Genomic DNA, 21,885 nt, shown 5'->3' with positions numbered 1-21,885 from the left:
AGAATTTTAATACAGGGATGTTGCACAACAGAAATGGCTGAGTTTCACAACGATTTGCTTTGAAATTTCACTTTAAACAGGTAAAGGAGAAAATATTCAGAAAGAAGAAAGGAGATAGATTCCAGGTTGGCTCTCATGGACTTTTATTTGAATTTTCTATTCTTAGGTGAAAATCAAGTTTTTAAAATCAAGGAGCATGATTTTACTGCCTTTTTAAGGGATATTCTTAAAAATATGAACTCAACATTTTACCAAAATTAGAGAGCACTCATTAACATTCACACTAATATCTCATTGCTAAATAAAACACTCACTGCTAAATAGCAGCACCTGCTTAATTATAAGGAATATACATTTTGCTATGGTATGTTTATATTTCATTTAAGCAATCAGTTAACTAATAACTAATAGTGACATATCAAATATACTTCATGGGTATTTCCAATGTTGATCAGGAACACATATCTTTAGATAGCTCCTCCTTGCAGCTCATTTTGCTCAAAGTTTTTACAGTTTTCTCTTACTTCCAGTGTTTTAATGAGCTATTTATTCATTTATTCTTAGTTAAACAAGAACACATTTACCACATTCATATTTTTAAAATAATCTGTGCTAAATTCCCTCACAGACAGTGTCTATGAATTCAGACAATGACTTGAATGACTCCTATTTTGGCTTGTACTGATGAGCATCAATTAACTGCACAAACCCTCCCAAGTTCACAATGTTAAAAGATGATGGTTTTGAGTTCAGTGGGCCACACAGCACAAAATCAATTAAAAAAATAGAAGGCTGAAAACGAAGGTGGTAACTGATGGAAATCCCACAATAATTGAGAAAAGAAAGTGTAAGAGAGACTGTGACTGAGCTTTCCATCCCATCACATGCAGATTTCTGCCCTAAGATAAAATGTCAGCTGCAGTTTGTCACAGGAGCAGGGCTCCCCAAGCAATCCAGCAGTGGAACAGGAGTTATTGGCCTGTTAAAATAACCCAAACACTTTGATTGAATAGCTCTGTGGAATAATTTAAGAAGAGCACATAATTTGCCCAGCATACAGGTCGGGGGATCGCTTCCTACCTCTTTGTTCCATGCCCTGCCTCTGTGATTTTTAATACTTAATTCCTGTTGCTTGTGAAGCACAAAAGAGTCAGCGAGGCTACAGAAGAGTATAAAATTTTGCAGTGCCTTTCAAAAGTGTCTGAGTACCCAACAGAGAGTATATTAAGGAGATTATTCAATTATTGCATAAATTGGAGTCATCTTTTGCGGCCTGCTGTGATCTTAGAAACTTCATTCCTTAAATTAAAAAAAAAAAAAATCCTATAAAGGATTTTTTTTTATTTGTAAGTATAATAACAGGGGCAAAACTACTTCAAGCCCAGAAAGCTATTTTAAAACCCTTTGTAAAGTATGTGAATTACAGGTTATTCACAACCTGATTACATTTCAGTGCATTGTGTAGTAGTTAGCTTTCTTCTGACAGTATGGGGTTTCTACAAATGTCCTCTTCTATTTTCAGATAGGGAGACTGAATTTCCATAATCAAGCTTTTTACCGTGATACCTTTAGTCAGTAAGAAACTACTGCATATGGACAAATCAACTTTCATATGTTTATTTGGAAGGACTTTCAGTAGGGTTTTATAAACCCCTTGCCCAGCAGCTCCCTGAGGAGAAGGTACATCAAAACCAAGCTGTGACAACTAATTGAGAGATAAATCCACACTGAGGCAGATTTCAGAGCTGCAGAATTCCCTCCCAGCAGGGAAGTGATGAGGGGCTGCAGAGTCCAGTCAGGCTCCAAGCCTTGAAGCTACACTGCCCCTTTTGGGGACAGACAAAGGAATTTTTGCTGTCCAGAAACCAGAAGCAGGGAAAAAAAAAAAAAGGTTGTGATAGCTATACTATTTTGGGTGTACAGATGCTTTTCATTCTCAACTTTTAAGGATTTCAGTGACGTGAATAACATCAATGGATACTTGGGGTTGTGACTTGGCCCGTTTATCCTTTTCAAAAGAATACAGAAAAGAGAAAAAGAAAAGAAAAACAAAAGAGCCCCTGGAAAACTAAGGGCCACTTTAGTTCAGGCTGGACCTTCTTTAACACTTTTGTCCAAGGATAAGCAGACAATGATTTTATTAAATGTGGTTACTAATTTCCAGAGGTTTTAATGAGTTGTTCTTTTGTAAGATCTTATTTTAAAGCAAACATGTAGCAAATCTTAAAGTCTTACTTCAGGGAATCCATTAAGCAAATCCTTAATTATTTCACTGTATCAGGAGCAGAGCTTGACAACTGATATATGTAAGTTAAAACCCAGATGGCAATTCAAGGATGAGGCCAAAATGAGCATAAAAAGCTTTTCCTAATAAGATTTCTTTAAGGAACATCTGTTTTAAAAGAAGGGTTACAAAATTATAGCTAACAAACAACAATTTCTGTTCAGGAAAAAAATCTGCAGTCTAAAATAACCATTAAAGATAGTTAATCACAATCTTATGGTCAATTCAGTTTTGACACTGGTTTCACAAATTGCTGATTTTCCCACCTCCCCTCAAAGATTTGCAACACCTTGCACACTCCTGTATACAGTGACAAAGCATGACCCTAAGCACATACTGACCTTTCATATGCCATCACTCCTCCTGAGAGCAGACTGTCCTGCACTGCCAGTTTGCATGTGTCTGCTCTCAGAGATCCCACAACACAAAAGGACAAGGAGGGTATTTAAACCTTCTCCTGGCTTCTGGCAGAGTGACTTACAGGTCCTACTAAAAGAAAAAAAAATGTGGTTACTCTTTCTGTTTCTCTTTTATCAAATCTACAAGTAAACGAAAAAAATTCAGGTCGCTATTGAGGGTCGGGGCAATCCCAAGCACAAATACAGGCTGGGTGGAGCTGGATTGAGAGCAGCCCTGAGGAGAAGGACTTGGAGGTGCTGGTGTATGAGAGGCTGGACATGACCCAGCCGTGTGCACTGGGACCCCAGAACCCCCCTGTCCTGGGCTGCACCCAAAGCAGTGTGGGCAGCAGGGGAGGGAGGGGATTCTGCCCCTCTGCTCTGCTCTGGTGACACCTCACCTGGAGAACTGCATCCAGCTCTGGGGCCTCCAACAAAAGATGGATATGGACTTGCTGGAGCAAGTCCAGAGGAGGGCCATGAAGATGGTGTCAGAGGGCTGGAGCACCTCTCCTATGAAGACAGGCTGAGATTTGGGGGGTGCTCAGCCTGGAGAAGAGAAGGCTCCAGCAAGACCTTACAGCAGCCTTCTGGTTCCTGAAGGGGACCTGCAAGAAAGATGGGAAGAGACTTTTTAGCAGGGCCTGTTGCAACAGGATAAGGGGGAATGGCTTTAAAGTGAAAGAGAAGAGGTTTAGGTTAGATGTTACGAAGAATTGTTTACTGTGAGGGTGGAGGATGGTGAGGCACCGGAACAGGTTGCCAGAGAAATTGTGGCTGTCCCACCGCTGGAAGAGTTCAAGGCCAGGCCTGATGGGGCTGTGAATAACCTGGTCTAGTGGGAGGTGTCCCTGACCACAGTAGGGGGTTGGAACTAGATGATTTTTAATGTCCTGTCTAACTCAAAGCCATTCTATGAAGTCTACTACCATAACTCCTCTGTATAGTGTTGAACTGTAAGAAAAAGGACTTTTCACCTTCATCTCTAGATGTTAGAGAAGAAATAAGAAAAGGATAACAAAAAAGTTGGTTCTTCTGTTACTTTACTTAGCCAGAACCTGCCAACCAGACAGACTCAGCTTACCAAAGCTTTTACATTTATTTATTTTTTAGATGAAAACTTCCAGCCTCTTAAAAGCCTTTGACCTGAGGAGAAGATGCATTTCAGTCAGCTTTTTGAATGGTATCTAGAGTCCAGCCAAAATAAGTTGAGCAACCAAAATATAAAGGAATCAGTTCAGCAGGGGAGTGAAGGACAATAGTAGGTAGTGTTGAAGTAAGAACATATATTTCATGTATACTGCCTAGTACATATATTTCAAACTGGCAGGAATGACTTCTTAAGTAGGACTAATCAGTTAAGCTATCAATTAAAGATGAGGCTTAAGTGCATTCACTTATCAGAAGAAACAAGGTATCATTATGAGTTGTCTGTATATTACTATTTGTTTTCTATGCAAAAAAAAAAAATAGAATTGACACATAGTTCCAAACATCACAAGAGGGAACAACGGAACGTGGATGTAGGACTGAACAAGAGGTAGGAAAAGGTACTGTTGGCTGGCAGCCACTTGCATGTCTCATTATGCACTTACTGTTATTTCTAAAAGATGTTTTATTTTGCACTGGGAGAACTTGTCCCACTATTTAGGAACTACAGCAGAGTTCTTGGGGAAAAGAACAATACAACCAAATAATACTTCATGATTTCCTTCATCAAAGCCATCTGGTTTGGGAGGTTGCAGTCGGGTTAACCACCACTCCTACTTGATCTTCTCAGAGATAAATTAGACATGAGCAGTAAAGGCACAAGAGAAACCGTCATTCAGATGGTCACAGAACTACTCTTCACAATGAATTCATTGATGTGAGAGGAAAAATACGTAATCAAAGAGGTGGAGGGGAAATGGCACAGACAGTATCAGACAGGTTGAACTCTAAGCAATAGAAGACCTTAACTCTGGTTTAATTTTGTAGATTCAGATCCTTAATATTTTCAAAGAGACTTCTGAGGTATAATAGCTAGATTTACACCAGACTCTCTATCACATTTTTCATCAAATCCATTAGAAATTGTTACCTAAAACAAGGACAGATAGTCAAAACAGCTATGTGACTCTCTGCCTTCTCTAGTTTCCACACCCAGCTGTTCTTCAGGATTCTTTCTTCTCTACTTATTAGGTATACACAAACAAGCATAACAATGACAGTTTTAGAAAGTATTTTGTGATTTAACTTCAGTGACACATTGGAACTTGTGGATTCTTGGGTAACATGCAGGTTATTAAAATTACTTTGTTTAGATATTTATAAAAATTTACCTGTAATTTTTACTCATTTGGGTGTTGGTTGTGGGGTCTTTTTTCCTTATTCCACATAAAATGTAAAATACACTCAACTATGCTTTTGTACAATCACATGATATTATATTTCTCCTATATAATAGACATTTCCTTTTTTTCAGTTAAATACTATTTGATACACATCATAGTTATTAAAATCTTCAAAAAGAACCAAAGAAACTCAAGACTTTATCATGAGGTGATTGTTCTTCACCAGGATTCCATTGAAAGGTAATATTACTTTTGATATTGTCTACAAAATTTATATTTACCATCTAGAGTATTAAAAAGAACCCTAAGACAATATACAGCCTCTAAGCCTGCTTATCTACCAGCTGAGAATTGTACTCCTATATTAAATTAAGTTGTGAATAATTCCCATCCACTTGGGATTAGCTCTGAAAGCAATTCCAGAGGGAACCAGCCCAGGGGGCCAGAAATGGAAGGAAACTCTTAAGCAGCATAGCAGAAATTCAGGCTGCTGAGGCATTGTCAGAGTCCTTCCTTGCTGAAAGTACCTTAAACATCTCTGATGTTGGCCCCAGGATGGTCACTGTGTGCACAGGCATCAAACAAGGTGGCATTATACAAAAGATGCATCACTATGATCAAACTGTATCCTTTAAAAAGGCGTGATTTAAAGTACTGTATATGATGATATTATAATATACAATGAAATAATAAGTAATGTTTTTAGATGAGGACGATAAGGAATATTAGCTAAACCTCTCACGTAGGAGAAATTAAGTAGCATGAAAATGTGAAGTCCTTTCAACAAACAAAAGGTGTAAAAAAACCAGAGCGGAAAGTGAGTGAAATTCTTCACAGCAATTGTAAATTGTACAACTGTTAGAAGAAATCAGAATCCAGTACTTTCTTCATCCGTTATGACTCTATCTAGAATTAGGCGCAATATTTTTTCTTGAGATATTTGGCATGGACTCATTTAAAACAACATTGCCCGTGGAATACAAAACTTAGTCTGGAAGTTGGTCATGATGATGCTTCAGCCTTTGCCTGCCACGTGGTTTTGGCAAGTCCCTGCACCTCGGAGCCCTTCTGGCTCCAGACTCGTTTTATTCTGCCGAGTGCACAACAAGCTCTTCAGACACACTGTGCTGAACAACCACTACAAACACAAGACCAGACACCAACCTCAGCTTCTTTTTCTAGGTGCTGCTATAGTGTTAAACCCCAAAGGAATATTCTTTTCACCTGTTGTTCAGCAATACCCTGAGGCTTTGCAGGTAAGATTTGAGACTCCAGAAAAGCAAACTAGTCTAGCAAAGCCTTCCAGTTATTGATCTTTGGCAATTCTAGCTACACATTTTATTAGAAAAACGAATTATGTAAACCCATCAGGTCGTGTTTATTTTCATGATGATTTTTTTAAGTGATTAACACTGAAATATAATTAATTTAAAACATTAACCTTCTCAAAACATTAGCCTCCTATAGAAAAGAAACCCAACCTGTATATGATGCATTACACGTGCTTCACAGTGATATGCCTTACTATGCAAAAAGATACATCCCAGAAAAAAAACAGAAAAAGCTAGACAAAAATGTAACCTGAATATTTGCTCAGAAGGAACTCGCAAGTTATTTGCTAAAAATCAGAAGTCAGACTTAGTGGCAAGCTTCTGAAAACTTGCACAGCTCTGATAAGAAAGGACATCTTTCATAAATATTCATTAAAAATTACCTTTCCTGGATCATGAATTTTTCAAACAGACACTGGTTTGACCTCTGCAAGGAACAAACCCTAGCCCATAGCAGAATGTCTCCATTTCCTGACAAAAAAATAAAATAAAAAAAAATTGGCTTTTCGGGGTGAGCATTTACTTTGTACACTACATGAAGCCCTGGGTCAATTAGCTTTGCAATCCAAGCATCCGAGCATTAATATTAAATTCAAATTACAATCTTTAAATTCCAGTGTTACCTTCTTATTTTCTTGAAAAACTGGTTGTGAGGCAAGACGATGCTTTGCATTTTAAAAAATTTTCTGAAATAGCATCACCATTCCTCACACATCCTTCAGTTCAAACAGGACAGTTGTAATTGGTAATCTTAAAGAATTTCATTGACATCTTCTGAGTTTAGGAGACTGAAATATGGTTGTAAGTCTTCTCAAGCTGCTTTTTCCTGCTAACTGTCTGGAAACTGGGGATTCCCTTTGCACAGGTGTTACCACACCAGGTAAAACATGGAGATTATTCAGTGCCATCACTGACTGGCAAGAGAGATATAAATGGGTGCTGCAACGTGCTGTGCTGAAGAAACCCTCACTTTTCCATCTAACCAGGTAACTGCTGGCAAAGAATCGTGACACCCGTTTTAAGCGGCCTTAGTTTTAATCCATCATCGTAACGTTGGCAGCTTCAGCTTTTTGCTGATCACTTTTACCTTAACATCTACCTGATGCCCAGATGAAAACACCATCAGGCAATGCAGGCAGGAGCAGTAGGCTGTAGACTCAGCTCCATACACAGAGTGGCTCAGAAACAGAGGGCTGTCCCACGCAACTGTATTTCAACTTTGCTGGTATAGAAGAGAGAAACACCACGTGCTGTGTGTCCTGCTGTATAAGTACCATCATAATTTTTCCATAGAATCAAATTATTTTAGGGTTACGCCAACACTAAGGATGAAAATGAGACATTTCCTTGTATGACTTCTCCTAGACACGGGAAGCTGTACAGATCTGTTAAGCAAAAGACACAGATAATTTTTCTTCAGATGCTCTTATCAACTCCTCTTCCCCCAAGCTTCTGTGCAGGCAAACCTTATCAATGTGGATCTAAAGGTAACAGGACCACAGCTAACAGGGAAAAAAATTGGGAGGCTGGAAACTTTCAATTTTGGCATGCTTTTACAAAACTCACCTTACCACACGGTTCTCAAACGAGATAATTCATTTAAGCAAAACTGCATGATTCATTGCTTATGATGAACATAAAATCCTTCCAGTGCACACACTTACTGGGACATACCAGCAGGGTTTATGCTGTGCATTCATAGAACTTTAGCAACAAAAAAAAATTGTATGGGGAGAGGTTGAATTGTATCTCCACTAGCATGGTATGAACAGACATATGGCTGCATCAGCACACTACAACCTAGGCACAGTAATAGCTGCATGCTAGCAAATGATTGAAAAATATTCAGCATGGGAGGGGACTTTTAGAAACTTTAATCTTTCTTTGTTTTTACATGTATTTCTTTAGTTTGTTCATGACAGGAAAAAAAAATATATGTATATATACATTTTGAATACCAAAGCAGACTGGTTTTTTTGGTATAGAAGACAAAAATCTGTCAGGGACTTTTATTACATTTTACGTCTCGCTGCTTATGAGAGAGAGAGAGAGAGAGAGAGAGAGAGGAAATGAAGCAAACCAGTTGCCAAAGATTCAAGATGTGGCAAATAATATATGCTCTCCCTTTCAAAGGCAAGGTGCATATACACATATAGGCTATTCATTATGAACAGCAGAATTGCTATTTGCCTATTTCAAAAGGAATCCAAATGTGCCAAGCACAGCAAGAATACTGAGAGCAAAGAGTGCTTAATATTCCAGCCCAGCTCACTGAAAAAAGCACTGAATTGACAGAGCAGTGTTCTGTAGAGCAACATGATGTGTCTGCTTTAAATGGAGAATAATGGATTTAAGTTTAGTGCACAACTAAAGGGCTCAATTACTATTCATGAATTCTGAAATGTTCTACTACAGAAACTCCTTTTGCATGAAATGTTCATCAGAATCAATGTGTGGAACTACAAAAAGTAAACCTTGCCCTCTCGCACAATACGGTACTTACCTAGATTTGTGCATTTACAGAGAGCATTGCTGTGGCATTTATCTAAAGCCACCTAGACTACAGAATAAACTATTTTAAATATGCTTCAGAGGGTTGTTGTAGGGAAAGCTGCTCTACTAGTGCCATTTTCTGTTGCTTTCAGACAACTGCTTCACCATTTGCCTATCCTTAGATGGGACCAGTGCTTCAGGAAAACTGTTCTCGTGAGGTCTCAAGAGAGCCTTTTGGGCAGCAAAGTGAGAAGGGCCAGTTTGCAAGCTGTTTCTGCAACATAGCTGGATTTTTGTTAGAAATTGCATTAACATCAGAAGTTCCAGAAATTTTGTTTTGTTCTTTCTGTAAATCTTCAAAAAACACAGTCCTCATTCAGCACAAAGTCAGGACTAGCACTCACATCCTGTAAAATTTGGCATTTCACTTGAAATACAGGTTTTAAGCCACAATTCGAAAACCTGATAAGCTTCTGCAATATTAGTTTGTAAAAATTTTGTGTAATATGGCTTTTGGCCTGTTGCTTAAATTAAGTCAGTGAATTGCCTTCTTTCTTGTATCATATATGTAGGCATGTACTAATGTCTCACAGAATTATTCTTGAAATCTAAGCACACAAATGTTCAGATATGGTTGCCCTTTGCAGTTTGCAGCACTCATTTTAATTAGAACTAATCACAAGGAAAGTTTTTACTCAGAATAAGAAAAAGGTTGAGCAAAGTATCTTTAATATAAGAAGTTACTGGTATATCCCTTCTAATTACGTTCAAGTAATAATCTCCCTTAAATATTCATGTATCTTGAATTTCTTTGTAACTTAGGGCCAAATTAATCATCTCTCTGCTTGGAAAACATCTGTCATTCAATATCTATTAGCATATAAAGGGTGACAATTCTTCAAACATTTGTGTATCTGCATTATCATTGAGATTAACACAGGTGGTTTTGTTTGTTTGTTTGTTTTTTCCCCCCTATCTTTTAAAGAGCTGGAAGTTTTGTTTGCTCTCTGGATGTACAGATGACTGTCAGTCCTGAAGGCAGCTTCCACGGGGCTCTGTGTTAACAAGCTCCTTCTGTTTGCATATTCCATCCCTCAAAGTAGCACATGAATAATTTTATCATCACTGTGTGCCATCTGGAGTATGCTGACTGAACTGCAGGTTTAAAACAAGGTCTAAGTATTTCTGTTGCTTGTATCAGGGAATATTATCTATTTCAAGGCCCCTTTCTCCATATAACATGTCTGAAGTTCAGTTATGATTTTGCCAGCATTTGCATTACAGCATCACTTTGAAAATCACTTTTTTTACCCTGTCTGCTGTCCTTTTCCTTCATAGTGAGCTGGAATCCAGTAGAGATGGAAAGAAATATGATGCCTGTCCCTAAATTTTCATGATTCTTCAAGCAAGTGGCACAAGTTACGAGCAAAACTGGTCATGACTGTAGATTTACACTCCCAGATCTGAAGAATTAAAGTGAAGTAACAAAGCACCTACAAGGAAAATGTAATGAACCGATGACAGTCATTCAGGGTCATTTGACAAAGAAACTTGAGAGACATCTAAGTTCCTTTTTAACTTCTAAGTCATGTTTTGAGGAAGAAGACCAAGAGCAGGTCTGGAAAGAAAAATACCTACAGGAGCAAAGATATCTTTACTAATTGCAAGTTCATCTGAAGAAGGAAACTTCACAGGAAAAAAGGTTTCTGCTGCCAGGGAAATGCCACAGGGGAATGAATACCTGACTCCTCAAGAAGCCACAGCCTAAGGCCAAAGAACAGAAGGAGCAGACACACGATACACTGTCATTCCTTAACTGAGCTCTACATTTCCTTGCACTAAAAAGGACATTTTTTCCCCCCTCCTTTTCTTGTACACATAAAAATCTGTGAGTGCCTTAATTTTATTCAAAACCATGCATTCCTAAAAGGTGAAACCGCAGTTCATCTGCATTGCTGACACACTAGGCAAGGATGGCTTGAAGCCTCTGATGGATCTGGGTATCCACAGGAGCAGAAATTTCACAAGGCTGTGAGGCAAAGCAGTTCAATTAAATTTTTAATTTTTAGAGAGGCTAAATTTCAGAATGTATTCATTGCAGGGAATCAGACAAAAAAGTAGAAAGTCAGATTGGTATGACTTAGTTACTTCAGTAGCCAAGAAAATACGATTTAAAGAAGGGAGGTTTTGTGCACCGCATTTTAGTGCTGAATAGGGACTGCTGTGGTACCTTACTCAAATTCTTTAATACATCTTGGTTAAATAGTGAAAAAGACTAGACTCAGACAATTTATTTTATGCAATCTAATGTCACAGTGGAGATTACTTTAGGTAGCAAAATTTGTCAGGGTTCATCCAACTGAAACAGTATAGATTAACCCTGTTGCCATAGAAACATATGATTTTGTCATAGCAAACACAAGAACAGTACATCTAGCCTGGTGTTTCATTTCTTCTAAGGACTATCATCTGATTATTCAAGGGATGATTATAATGAAGCACGAATCATACACACCTCTTCATGAATTTGAGACTACTAAAACAGAGCATTCCTGGAGTTACCAAAAACTAGTGCAAAATCGCTTCATATTATTCTATGCACACTACAAAGCACAACAATTGTAATGATTAAATGGATGCAAGTAGATTAACTTTCTGGAATATAACACTTCTGATCCTTTTTTTCCTGATAGATAATTGTCCAAATTTATTTGGAGGACTTTGAGACAATTTAAGTAAATTTTATAAATACAATTCAACCTTGCAAAAAAAATTACATATTAAATCATATTAGTAACTCAATCGTTCTTTTCTTACATGTCTTTAAAACTTCGAGTGGTCTCTGAGTTTGCTGCCTTCCCACAAGTTATTTTATTTAACATTATTTTTTTTGATAGCCATCTATCTAAGAGCATTTCCTTTCTTGACCACACAGTATTATTTCATCTCTTCACACCTGGGCAAGGCAGACACACAGACACTGACAGATGTTTAAAGCAGAAGGAACCATTTGTGGAATGTGGTTCGATATCATCTGCAACAGAAGCAAGGACAGTGAATTCAGCCATTCCTGAGCCAAGTTCAGCTCGTGGCTGAGTGACACTTGGGTTTTCAGAGGGACACCCACTCTCAATTTAGAGGCTCTGTGTCAAAGATAAAGTATCACATATTTTTATATTCTGCTCCACTGGTTAATCACTTTAACTGTAAATATTTTGAGCCAGTACTAGTTTCAGCTTAGCTGCCTAGTTTTCAGAAATTGAAAGTTTTTTATGTCTTCAGCTAGGAAATTTCAGAGAAATATAACATTGGGCATCTTCTTTGTGGCTAATAGGTTACTGACTCAAAACAACTCTCTCATTAACCTTTTCTTTCCAAATAAATGGTGCAAATTTGTTACTAAGTATATGCATAAAGATTAAACCAGTTCAGTTTTCCACTTTCCAGACTGTCATTTTAGATTGCAAGTAAAATTTACACATGCACACTTAATGAGATACTGGTAACAGTAACTCAGTGGAACTGGATTCTACATTTTAACTCTGGAACACCTTCATACTAAAGACATTCATTCTAGTAAGAAATGTAACAGAGAAACTGCAAAATACTGAGATAATCTTCACTGAACTAAAAGGGGTTTTTTACCCCATATTAGATGTCTCTTTCTTTTCCCCTTGGGTAAACCATACCAGTACTAAACACAGAAGCTCACAAGTGATCAGAATTCCCCCATTTCTATTTTTGTGTGCACAGTCTTTTATTACTGTTCTTATACAGCAGCTCTGGTTGAAAAGCTCACATATATCTCTCATTGCAAGTAAGGGAAACATCAGGCAGGCAAAATGTTTTAAAATGTGCTACACTTTTTAAGCAAGATAATTCACGTATATAAATTCACCTGTTCCATCTGAATTTAGTGACTCTTATTGAGCATCTATTCCATTTAATTCTGTTGGTATTTGGGGCCTGGAACAACCAGTAATTGCTCAGTGAAAAGTGTACCAAAGATCTTTAAGATGTATTCTGCCTTAGTAGGAGACTGGAAATGTACGTTATTTAGAAGGATTTTTTAATAGGCGGCTTTTCTATAGGATAAAATTTCCTTATTCTTAAGAAAAATATTATTATATTGAACATTTTTCTTAATAATAATATTGTGGTCTACCTATATTTTTTTTTCACACCCCCAAAATCTTCCCACAATAAGTAGTATTAAGGTGGAATGACCTCACCTAAGTGCCAGAATCTTACCCAGCAGCTCTCATTCACTCTTCTCAACAGGACAGTTGAAGAAAATAGAAGAGAAAAGCTCATGGGGCAAGATAAACAGAGAGATCACTTATCAGGCTCCATTATGGACAAAACAGATTTGACTTGGGGGATATTAATTTACATTATTGTCAATGAAAATGGGGTTGGGTAGTGAGAAACAAAGACAAAAAATTAAAGTGACACCTTCACGCCCTTGCCCAAGCTCAACTTCACTCCTTCATTCCCACTCCTTTACCTCTCCCAACCCAAGCAGAGCCAGGGAGGGGGAATGGGGGCCATGGTAATTCCATAAAAACTCCTCTCTTTTGCTCTTTCTTCCTCCTGCTATTCCCTTGCTCCAGAATGTGGGCAGCCTCGATGATTTTTTTCCCCGTATGTTTTGAACAGTTCATAGTAAAAATCTGCATATATAGACATATTTTAAAGACTGTTCTCTTTATCATTCTGCTTTGTACTTGTGAGCTGGGGGACTACTTCACATCTGCTCAAGATCAGAGGATGAAACAAGGTGGACAGAAGGAGACTGAGGGTAGATAAGACTGTGAAACCAGGTTTCATAATTCTGTTGTCACCAATTCATGGTTTTGGTATGAGTTTATCCTGTGGTACAGCTATTATGGTTAAGCTGTAACACACATGTTTTGTGGAACTTCAGTTTTGGCTATAGGAGCAGAATGTCTTATCATATTTAAATACTACCAGGCTGTGGGGAAAAAGCTTCAAAATGTTCAGTTGTATTCTAATAATAAACAATATTATTAAAATTATGATTATGATTATATGATTAGGCAATATTTTTTTAAAGTCTGCGTATGAGATCCCAGAATTCTGCTTTCTGTCTGAAATCAGTAAGTAAACTATTCTCTCACATATATTTTTAAATGCCTGAAGTTTATTTCCTCACATAATTCCTTCTCTTTTGCTACCCCTTCTGTCACTGGATTTTTAAAAATAGACTTGATAATCCATTACCTTTTCCATTACCTTTTCTGTAAACATCATGTAAACATCTCTTATAATATTAACACAAAACAGGAATGATTTTTCTTCAGTCATCAATCTCAGTAAGATCAGACCTCAGTAGAAGTGATCATGTACACATGCAGAAAAAGATATATGTAAGTATAAAAAGTATAAGGCAATACTTTCTAATTTAATGTCACTCAACTTTAAGCCAAAGAGCATTTTCCCCATGATTGAAAAGGAGAATGCTTGCATCACTGCTTTATTTCCCTTCAGTTATTAGAAATGACATCTAGATCTATAGATTCTGTCAGTTCTAGATACCTGAATCCATATACTTCTGCTTTTAAGAATACTCATGTCGTTGTTCAGGAATTTGTTACTTTTATTTATACACAATACCCACTTCTGCAAAGTAAACTTCAATTAATTTCCATAGTAGAAAGTGTCCCATTTAGCACTTGTTTGGGGTTTTTTTAATTTTTCTGCATCCAGCTAAATGCAGTGTGTCAGTTGGCCAAAAGATTGTCAGATTGACTTTTTTTATACTTTTCTTTCTGTGAAACATGACACTGTATACATCTATCCTAGATAGTACCAAAAGCTGCTATTCAAGAAAAGCTACTCTTCAATTCTTCCTTCTTAATATGGCCAGGGATCCTATATGTGCATTTTTGCCAACCAGCGGAGCTCAGCCTTGTTCTGGGGTGGTCTCAATTAGCTGTTCCTCATCTGCTAATAAATATGAGCCAGTGCCTGGGTTAGCTTGGAAACAATAACATTTTCCTACACTGCAAAGGATAAGCAGAGAAGATTAAATTTGCATATTGTTGATGTCGAAGTTCAAAATATCTCACCAGTTCCTGTAGCTCTAAGAAATGTTGCCAAGAACAAAACAGAAAAACAATCCTTACATGGTCTCCATAATGGAAGCACTCATAGTTTAATTTGTTTTAATCATTCCTGCTAGAGAAAGGAAAACAGACTTTGTTATAGTGACAGTCTCTCTGTCTTGTCATCTTCATTGCTCAGGACATTATGTTACTGTGGGTAATACCAAAACCAAGGGAGAGATCCAAGCTGACTCCAAGAATGGAGAGCTGCCCTCCATTTACTAAAAGCAAACGATGAACCCTAAGTCCTGCTAAGCCCAAAGCAAATCCGTGACATCCAGCTTGGCTCAAGTCTAGGATGTTGGCTTCATCTGAGAGGTTGTAAGAAGCTGCTATTTTTCTTCTCAGTGGAGTGGACCGTTTGATCCTGGATGGGAGTCAGACAGCAGGTGACATTTCCACAGTTCATAGGACTTGAAATGTTATTGTGATGTGCAATGTTGGCATTATCATGTCCAATTACTTTGATGTTGGGAGACTGAATTTAGGACTCCAAGACCTGTATCATGAATTCTTCAGTAAGTAACTGACCTCTGTTGAGTCAAACAGTGGCCAACCCTTACCCAGAAATTTTGGACATCACTCTTTAGAGCATCCTACTGTTCAGTTGGTTTGAAAGAGATCAAAGAATCGTGCAGGTCATGTGTCTGCACCGTTGTGGATTCAGACCCGCTTCTAAATATGAAAGAAGAAGAAATCATGACAGTGTTATTCAAGGATCTGGGCTGGAAGCACAACGTGAAAGGCCAGGGAGACAGGTTCATATCTCAAACAGTTCAGTGTAACTCAGGAGCCCATGTTAACTTATGGACACCACATATACAGTTTTTCTTCCCATATACCAAACTGCATTTTACATATTCGAGGTTCCAAAACTTCCAAATATTTTGTGCTTCATATATCAGTAATTTTCTTAAGAAAATAACACATTTAAAACTCACATTTCTCCAGCAGTTTTGTTGCATCTGCATCCACTGCACTTTCCCCAGAACAGTGAACACCTACATAATGGCTCCTCTTAATCTTCTCTTTCATAAAGATTACAGGCTTAATTTTTCCTTTCTTCACAGTTATAATACCTGAAACCATTTGTCATCTCAATGGTAATATTCTTTTACATTTTTACAATAAGATGCCCAAAATATGTAATTGCTTTAGAGGTGTTTTCATCATTTTTTATTTTAATTTTGTGTGGGAGAGAAAAAATAGATACCTTATTTTTTTCTACATGTTGGTACCAAAACTCTTTTATGTTTTTTTCTCAGTTTGCCTCAAATTTCCTAAACTTTTTTTTTTTTTAATAGTTTCCTTTTTAAATTACACACGCTCAAGATATATTAAAAATATAGATTGAAGTTTGATCAACTGCAGATTTAGAAATAACATGATTTTAGAAAAATTTTAGAGCAGATCTCTCAGAACTCACACATATGCTTCTTTAGAACCATATTCACTCATATATGTTTACCTATCCCAGAGCTGTCTGCCACCTATGAGTGTTACATCTTTCAAATCAATGAGGTATTTTTTGAACTAGATCAAACCAAATTCTTCAGGACCATTCATTTGCTATTATCCTCAAGCATGCTACCCACTGGCATGATACTTTTTAAATCCAAGAAGCTAACCCAGATAATATCTATCTCAGAATTCGACAAGCCACAAACAAACAAAACAAACATAGCTGTGGTATTCTAATGACAGGACAAAACTAATGACTTTGACGTGGAAAAGTGTTCCACCAAAAATAAGAGGACTCCTTAAAAAACAAACAAGCAAAGTAGACACCTACAAAGTGGATCATATCACAATTTAACCATTGAAAATGCTGGAAGTTAAATGGTTTGTACTTACAAAATATTATGTCTTTGCAGGCAGCTCAGTATTTTGCAACAGGCGTTGCTCTAGAGTTTGCTTTTCACTCTGCTCTGAACAGAAAAGATCTGTTACACATCACCAAAAACAATTACTCTTTTCTAAAGGTTTTTACTGTTTTACTCCTCATTCCCCACTGCAGCATTTGGTCTCCAGTGCAGCTGCACGGGGGGAATATCTGAGCCCAATGACTTCTTCAATCAGCCTTACTGGTAAAGGGACAACTGGAAGGCAAAACACGGTTACAGTAGGAAGACTACTGCACAGGAGAAAATTAGCAAGGTTTTGAACAGGTGATCTCCAGATTTCCCTTCCACCCTGAATCCTCCTGCACTTCCCATAATGATTTTTCCTGGAAGAACAACTCCACTAGTCAGAGGAAGATACACAGGCAACCATGCAGTCACCTCTGAACATAATCCATTCCAGAAAGCATCCAGGCTCTGCCTAAATATATGAAGATGTCCCTAATGCTACTGCTGTTAGTATCATTCAAGAGAATGAAGAAAGATTTTTGAAGGGGGATTCTGCTTCATTTTACTGTTCCTGTTAGGCTCAGGACATGTATCACCAAAACTGCTGCAGTCAACTTCAGTAGACTTAAAAGATACTTTCCTTAAAAATGTCCCATTTAGCCACTTGTTTTCTCACTATGCACTCACATACTTTACCACCACAATCTGTGTGTCTGAGCATTTGAAAGATTATGCAATTACATTTCCTTTTTAACAGACATATGGCCATCAGCTTCCTGCTCTCTTGCTGCCATCTAGCAGAGTTACAGAAAGAGCAACGTGTAAATTTTCTGGCAGACCATTATACAAAGGAATAAAACAGTTTCTCTCTCCTTGTTGTTTCCTAACCCCTTCTCCACGGACAGTGAGTTGGAGATTTTGAAAAGCTGCCTGGACACTGCTGGGCAGCTGGTCTGAGGTGGCTCTGCTTGAGCAGGATGGGTTGGACCAGATGACCTTCACAGGTCCCATCCAACCTCAACCATTCTCTGGTTCTGTGGATTTGGAGCCATATCACTTCACATGAGACTTTCAGACTGTGATGAGATATGCTGGTTTCCACTCACATGAAAGGTGAAAACACTGAAAAAACAAGTTTAGTTATATACTTAGGCACCTGTAAGTTAGGACACCCAGGAACAGAAATTACAACAGTCTAAACACATTTAAACTCATAACTAGAACTAAAATGTTCTTACTCCAATCAACATGTAAAAAAAAAAAAAATATTTCCCAGAAAATGCTATGTTTGTTAAGATTGCTTCAAGCATTCTCTGACAATCATAAAAAAAGAAGTGACATTTCTCTGGATTCTGTCCATTCTCCCCTCTATTGATCTTGGTTAACCTTTACATGTCATCCTTCTTTCGAGGTCACAAACTTAACAGTGGCATCTAAAATGGTTATACTGTGGTAAAGTACTAGAATCCATGAAAAATCTTCAGGGTTTTTAACAGTATTGCACCTTGCCATGGCAAGAGCCAATTACCATACTGAACAGACTGTTTTGGAAATGTTTGCATTGATTTTCAATCCAGTCTGGAACGTAAATGCAGTTGATGGATGTACACAAGAATAACTGTAAATGAAAAATCTGAGGTTTTTTCAAAGCTTCTGGAAGGAAACATTTCGTGCAATAATTCTATCATTCCATTTTACGAGAAACATCTTGGGAAATTACTTTTAATCTATGTGAAATCATACACCTAGTGTTGTGAAAATGTAAAAAAAATATAAATCTATAGTTCCTTATTTCCAAAGCAGACATCTTTGTCACCAATATGCATCACAGAACAACTGGCAAAACTCAGGAAAAGGAGCCACAATGGCAGATATCCTCAGTCCATTTATAAATAAACATCCAACTTTGCAAGAAAGCACTTTTGCCCTTACAACAACTCATTTTAGATAGCAATGCTTGTACATTTTCTTCACATTGTATAAAAAAATCTTCATGTTTAGTAAATTTAACACTTGTGGAATATATGTCTGAAATTTGATCTCCTTTGTGTGTCTTTCCTCATGAAATTTACTTTAAGTCTTTGATATGCAGCTCTGATTTGTCTATTGGGGTGGACAAAAAAGTATTCATACAAATATATGTGGCTCTAATGCTGGTTCTGCAGCAGCCCTGGTGAAAAATGCATTAGTCCCCCATGACAAGCTCCATCTCTGGGTTTTTTTTGACAATATACCAAGAGGTTTACCAGGAATTAGAGGGGGAAGAAGCACCTAATGACTTTTTATTTTAAAATGAGAATACACTCAAGCTGGGAACCCAGATGCTTCTGGACCTCTTCCCACAATGAGATCTTTTCAATGGAGTAATTACAATAATTTTTTTAAAACTAAACCCAGGATTCCATAGGAATTATTCTAAGGTGATTGTGGCTCTCTATTCTTCTGGTTTCCTACAACAGTATCACAAATTATTTGGGATTGAACTGAATCACCGAATGACAAAAATGTATTATTGAATGACAAAATTGTGACTAAGTCCAGGACACTTGTGTGCTTTATCTGAAATCTTGATGGAGGTATAAATTTAAGGACATTTTGCAGGTTGTCTCTTTTATTTCACACAGTATTTCCCTCGAAGGGTGCTTATTACAGCAGTGCTTCCTGTCCTGGCCCCTGGTCCCTGAGGATCTCATCAGTGGTCCTTCAGGGATCAATAGAAGACTTTTACTCACCTGTGAGGCTGAGCCACCATTTACAAACAGGGGTCCTTGCAGGACAGAGCAGGTCGTTTCCAGGGAGTTTTAAAGTGAAAAGAAGGAAATCAATACATAGTTTTAAAAATAACTCTGCTCAGAGAAGAGAGGAAACAGTCATACAATGGGACATTTTTTAATTGTTTACTGTGTGTGTTGTGGTATCAGGCAGCAAGCACAGGGTTTTCTATGCCACATATTAAGCAGAAGGCATTTTTCCCATTGGAATATATCCCCAATAATTGACATATTAATCTTTAGCATGCTCCAGAAAGGGCAATAATTTGGAAGAAAGAAAGAAATGTTCAAGAGAAATTGGACAGGAGTGCTAAAAGACATGTAAATTATCAGCTCCAGTTTCAAACACTGCTCCTTTGAACGGCTTACCTCATTTTAACTTTTATTTTTATTTTGAGCAGAGGACAGTCTCAAAAGTTTACAGCAAATGGCTTGTACTTACCTGGATTGGTTTGTAGAGTCACGTTGCAACTGGCCATTCAGCCTGGAGGCAGGTATCTCCTGCAGTGGGGGGTAGCAGCAGTCAGAACCAGGTTTTCACAGATCAATCAGCTCTCAGCTGGCTGCATGAATTTTGACAAGTGATAAATGACCCACAGCTCTCATTTTGGAAAATCAAGTCATCTCTGTTTCCAATTCCATATCCTCCTGAAATTTAAAAATCCATAGTTAAATGCCTAACTTGCCCCCAAATTCTTTTGAGAATCTGCCCTCTTGCTCAAATTATGGTATATACCTGAAACCTTTTATACAGACATGAAAAGGCAGGGCTTTTATTAAAAAACTGATTTATTTTTGAGATCTTGGCATAAATTAGCGCTTGCAGTGAAGAGAGGATCAACTCCCTTAAACCACCAAGATGCTTGCAATGACACCTTCAGCTAGGTCAGGTAAGACCCCCTGAACTGCTGCTCTGCAGGACTCCAATAATCCATCTGGCCCATGGTTTTAACGTGACCACTCTGGCACATGCACAATCCATTGGAACTGGCTACTTTAAACCCCGTTAAAAACACATCCTAAGTATCTCACACACAAAAGAATGTTCTCCATGACCTTTTCTGCCTCCGCAGGAGCAGTTTCTATTGACTATTTAGAAGTGTCTTATCTCTGTTCAATTTAATCAGTTTTGCACAGGAACCCCCTGGAGGAGTGTCAGAGGGAAGGTACAGATTCTCCATCACAGATGTTGATCAACACGTTTAAGGACACAAGCACAGCATTTCCAAAGAATTTTTTGGTTGGTTTTTATTTTTTTTCCTGAAGTCCTAATTAAATTTATCTAATTAAAATATTTATCAAAACATCATCAGAATACAGCTGTTAAAAAAGCACCTGTACCTGAGAAAACAAAATATTTATGCAGTACATGATGTACCACAAAATGCAGCAGTTACCCACAGAGCACAAGAGAAACTTTCTCCCATTACCTATTTAATTTTATACTACTTTCTATTTTTTCACCTTTTAAGAACTTTTATCCTGAAGAAAAACACAATGTCCTTAAAATAAAAGCACTGTAAATTAGCATCAATATTAACATACAGCAATAGTCACAAGTTCCTGCTTGTAGAGTTTTCCTCTTTTCTTTTTTTGCTTTAAAAATCAGTAAAATGTTAGTTAAAAAAACCAACAAAACCCAAACAAACAAACACAAACAAAAACACACAAACAAAAAACCAAACCAAACAAAAAAACCCCACTCAAAACCCAACAATGAAACCAACAGAAAAAAAAATAAAATGAGGAAGAATGGGAGGCAAAAAAATGCTGTAAAATAAACAAACAAAAAAAAAATCCTGAGTAAAATTTTCTAAAACACCAAAGGGGTTTGGAAATTTAATCTCATTTTTCAAAAGACATCAAGGGGAAGCAGCAAACTAGAACTCTCAGTGAAAGAAACCTGCTTCTGGAAAGCAGAGAATTTTGGGAAGCATGCTTTTTACAGGAGCATACAGTGATGAGACAAGGGGGAATGGCTTTAAACTGAGAGTATATTTGTATTAGGTATAAGGAAGAAGTTCTTTACTGTGAGGGTGGTGAGGCACTGGAACAGCTTACCCAGAGAAGCTGTGGCTGACCCATCCCTGGCAGTGTTCAAGGCCAGGTTGGATGGGGCTCTGAGCACCCTGGGATAGTGGAAGGTGTCCCTGCCCATGGCAGGGGTGTTGGAACAAGGTGAACTCTTAAGGTCCCTTCCAACCCAGGCCATTTTATGATTCTGTGATATTTAGACAGATGTATGAACTCCTCTACCTACACCCTGCAGTACTACCTGCAGTTCCCCTCATTGCAGA

General features: G+C 37.7%; 1 long non-coding RNA gene across 1 annotated transcript; it reads right to left on the bottom strand.

Annotated features, from left to right (window-relative positions):
- Positions 1-2,312: 2,312 nt before the first annotated feature.
- On the bottom strand, positions 2,313-17,570 carry LOC135406569 (uncharacterized). The gene is made up of 3 exons (XR_010426344.1): positions 16,822-17,570; positions 3,084-3,290; positions 2,313-2,773 (listed from the first exon to the last, which is right to left on the bottom strand). It is a non-coding gene; the product is annotated as an uncharacterized LOC135406569 (long non-coding RNA).
- Positions 17,571-21,885: the final 4,315 nt, after the last annotated feature.

This window comes from Pseudopipra pipra, chromosome 2 (assembly GCF_036250125.1).
Source record: "Pseudopipra pipra isolate bDixPip1 chromosome 2, bDixPip1.hap1, whole genome shotgun sequence".
Taxonomy (NCBI): domain Eukaryota; kingdom Metazoa; phylum Chordata; class Aves; order Passeriformes; family Pipridae; genus Pseudopipra; species Pseudopipra pipra.
This window is presented reverse-complemented; position numbering and strand designations above follow the sequence as displayed.